Raw genomic sequence first — 4240 nt, forward strand, 5'->3', positions numbered from 1 at the left:
AGTTTTTTTGATAATGTACAGTGGTTTACATCACTCATTTCTTATCTGTCAGTCAAGTTCAATACAATTTTTTTCTGAGCTTAACAGATGTGTGAAGTGTGACAGGATCCTTTCTTCAAAACAATTTAACATTATCTATACTTAGATGCATTTATTCCAGTTAAAGGAATAGGGTAGGTACTAAAAGTAATCTTCAAAGCCCTTATTATGCTCTTTACAAACATTTTCACTGCAAGGGCTATAGATCTGTGTGCCCTTACTGATTTTACTTTTTCACTTAAGGCCTTCTTTTCCAAATAACGTCTTTAGTCAGATGTCTCACTATTACCTTGTACAAAATGACTTCAGCTAGACTCATCATTTTTCCCGTCTTTTTCCTCCTCCCTATCTTTTTTCTGCACAGCTTTCCTGCTTTGCCAGGGCCCTTCATTATCCTAGTCACTTAGACTCAGACTTTGGTCTTCTTTGACCCTTTATTACGCATAGCAGTGAGTTCCTAGAACAAAGTTATGCTGCCATATTCCTGCATACACTTTTATGTTTTCCTTTCCTTCTCAGTCTTTGCTATTACTTTTTTCTAGATTCCTTCAGAAACTTCTAGTTATTTTGCTTTTACCCTTCTATACACAGTGCCCTTCAGTTAATTTTTCTTGAATACGGTTTTTTAGTTTTGTTCCTTTTCTGCTTGAAATGACTCCTTGTTATCCTTAGAGTAGAACACCCTGACTCTTGGGTTAATTTTATCTATTAAACTTAATCTCTTACTATTTCTTAACATAAATTCTCTTCTGGAGCTAGGCTAGTATTGCTATAACCTTATATAATAACAAAAAGTAAAGGATCCGCAGGGAAGCTGAGAGATACTATGTAACTTTTTTATTATGAAAAGTTTCAAATATACACATAAGTAAAGAGGGTAGTATAATGAACTCCCATGTAGTTATCACCCAATCTAGGTAACTATCAACTTTTGCCAATCTTGTTTTATGTATCACCATAGCTCCCAAGATTTTAGCCCCCAGAGGGTATTTTCATGCAAATGCCAGACATCCTTTACCAAAAGAACTGTCAGCAAGCATCTTTAGAGGTTATCAGTTTGCCTAGTGCAGATCATCTCTAGTTTCCTTGTCAGTGTGTTGTTTAGTTTGTTTAAACATTTGCCTTGGTATTCAGAGTGCATCCCGCTCTGTTTGTGGCCAGTTCTACTTTTTTACGGACCCAAATTTGTCTCCCTGTCATTTCTTTTCAGCAGTTGAAGGCTGTCATATGGAGTTACACTGAGTAAATTTATATATAATTCAATAGCCATTCAGGTATTTGAAAAAGTTGCTGTATTGGTGCCTGTCAGCACATGCAGTACAATTTGTGCATCTCAATAGATATGTAATAACTTTTTGGAAGGAGTTTGCTATAGAGTGTGGTTTATGCGCTTGCCAGAGAGACACACACTCCCATGGGGGGTAATTTCTTGCTTTCTTTCTCTCTGTCTCTGTCTTTCTGGTGAGTATATGCGCCCTATAGCAAAAACCTCTCAAAAAAACCCTCAAAGTTGGTCTTAAGTTTACCACCCAAAGAAAACTTTTAATACTAGGTTATCTGGAAAGTCATGACACACTTTTTACATAGAAATATATCACTTTCCCGACAACCTAATATTTTGATGTCTATCTTCCTTTTTCATACATGTATATGTATTTGGTGAATAAATTGCAGAATAAATTTTAAAATATTTTGATTATGTCCTTTCCATTCCCTTGTGCCATAATGGCAGATCTTTATGGTTATGAGGCTTGTTTGTTTAATCTCAGAAATAATCAAAACCAATCAACATAGGTTGTAGAGTTGTTGTAGGTATTGGCATTATGGTTTTAGTCTTAAGTACTTGGTTTGAACAGAAGTGATGGGATATTACTGTAAAGTAAACAGAGTTCACCAACCTTGTGTAGATTGACTCAGCATTTTGGAACTGTAGGCTTGAAAACTCTTGGAAGTTGTAGGTCGTGTAAGGGAGATTAGGTTCAAATCTTAATTTCCGGCACACCATCAGGTTTTCTTTTTCCCATATCTGTGAGATGAGAATTTCTTACAGCTAGGAGTATGATCATGTACATTTCTATGTCATCAGGGCTTGGCACAAGGTCTTGGCTTGATGGATTATGTCATATGTAGCTTCTTTTGCTGTGAGCCAAGGATAGGATGGATGAACACAGACATTCCCTATACATTATTAAGTTACCTTTTGCTGTGAAACATGTTACCTCAAAATTTAGTAGCTTAAAACAACATAGTTTCTATGAATCAGGAATCCAGGAGGAGTTTAGTTTACGTCTTGGCTCAGAGCCCACAAAGAGATTCCAGTCTACTTGTCAGCCAGAGTCGTAGTCATGGGAAGGCTTACTTGAGGCTGGAAGATCGACTTCCAAGTGGTTCATTCACATAGCTGTTGGCAGGAAGCTTTAGTTCCTCATCACATAGGCCTATCCTTAGGGCTTTTGAGTGTACTAGTAGTAATGGCAGCTGGCTTCTCTTAGACCAAGGAGGAAGCCAGAAGGAAAATGCAGTTCCTTTTATAGCAGAGTGTTGAAAGTTGTATGCTGACCTTTCTACTTCATCCTGTTGTTAGGAATCAATCATTAAGTCCAACCCATACTCAAGGGGAAGTGAATTAGGCTACCCCTTGTGAAAAGACAATTATCGGGGCCAGCAGTTAGTGTAATGGCTATGTCGCTAGACTCCCACGTAGTCAACTGCAGTTTGCGTCCCAGACCCGGTGGCTTAAAACTCATGCCAGGCATGTGTGCGTGCGTGCCCAGGATCCCGAGAGGAGAATGGAGAAGGGATTGCTGCGTGGCCATCCCCCTGGGGGGTGATTTCTCGCTTTCTGTCTCTCTGTCTCTCTGGTGAGCGCATGCGCCCGATAGCAAAAACCTCTAAAAAAAAATGACAATTATCAAAAGAATCTATAGGACACATTTTTAAATCACCACATACAAATTCTTAAACTCCAGTTGATTCACATTCGGCATTGGTGCAGGGGTGGGGGTGGCGGCGGTCACCTAACTCCAATGAGCAGCATTTTTAATAAGTTCTTAGGGCAATTTTGATGCATGGTAAAATTTGAGAGGCACTGAGCCAAATAAATGGAGAGCTTTATACTATGTTGATGTATCAAAAAACAAAGTCTTTTTTTTTTTTAATAATTTGTTATAGGGCCCATGTGCTCACAAGAGAGAGAGGGAGAGAGAGAGATTACCCTTTAGGAAGCAAAACCATTCCATAGTCTCTTTTCCTCCATTCTCCTCTTGGGATTTTGTGTACACATATATGCCTGGCATAATTTTCAAGCCACCAGGTCCGATACTTGAACCCCAAAGTCAGCCATGTGGGATCCAGCTGCCTTAACGTCCAAACCATTTGCTGGTTCATCACAGTAATGTTTGATGTCATTTTTTCCCCTACAAATTGTGCAGTAAACACAAATTTTAAGCAGGCTCTTCCTCCTTAAAAAAGCAATTGACACTCTGAATATCTGGACTTCCTACTTCTCTGCCAGCCCCACCCAGGTGGCTGCCTGTGACCTGCTTGGATACAGGGAATGGAAAACTGGAAGGGGCAGTTTACCATGGGGCCATTTGGAAAAACCCTGGAGGAACTGCCCGAAGAACTGGCCAATGAATGGTCATTGAAGATAAGAAAGGAAATGAGAGTTGTTGCAGGCAAATAAGAGATATCCAAAGGGAAGAAGAAAAAGTGAAACAATCTGTGGAAGATACTGTCAGGAAGGGTCAGAAGGATGTCTGATTCTGGCCAAAGAGATGATCAGGTCAAGGAAGGCTGTGAACAAGCTCTATTCATCCAAAGCACATATCAACTTGGTACTCATGGGATAAAGAACCAGCTTGCTGTCTTGTGAGTGGCTGGCTCCCTGCAGGCTATGCAGTCTTGTGAAGATCCCAGAAATCCAGGCTACCATGCTGGGATCATAGAAGAGAGATGTTAGAGGTCACTTTTGAAAGCATGGACAATCAGGAAGAAGTGGAGGAAGAAGCAGAAATGGAAATGGACAAAATTCTATTCAGAATTACAGCAGAGCCCTTGGGCAAAAGCACCTAGTAAAGTTACCTGTGCCCTTCCAGAGCCTGAGCATCCAGGGGCTATGACTGCCTCAGAGGATGAGGATGAAGAAGAGTAAGAGGCCTTGGAGTCTATGCAGTCCCGGCTGGCCATACTCCACAGCTAG

At 40.3% G+C, this 4240-nt stretch overlaps 1 pseudogene; it reads left to right on the top strand.

The window, feature by feature from the left end:
- The first annotated feature begins 3393 nt into the window (after nt 1–3393).
- Nucleotides 3394–4240, top strand: LOC102489306 (charged multivesicular body protein 3 pseudogene; annotated as a pseudogene).

This window comes from Tupaia chinensis, unplaced genomic scaffold, assembly GCF_000334495.1.
Source record: "Tupaia chinensis unplaced genomic scaffold, TupChi_1.0 Scaffold000115_1, whole genome shotgun sequence".
Lineage (NCBI taxonomy): Eukaryota > Metazoa > Chordata > Mammalia > Scandentia > Tupaiidae > Tupaia > Tupaia belangeri.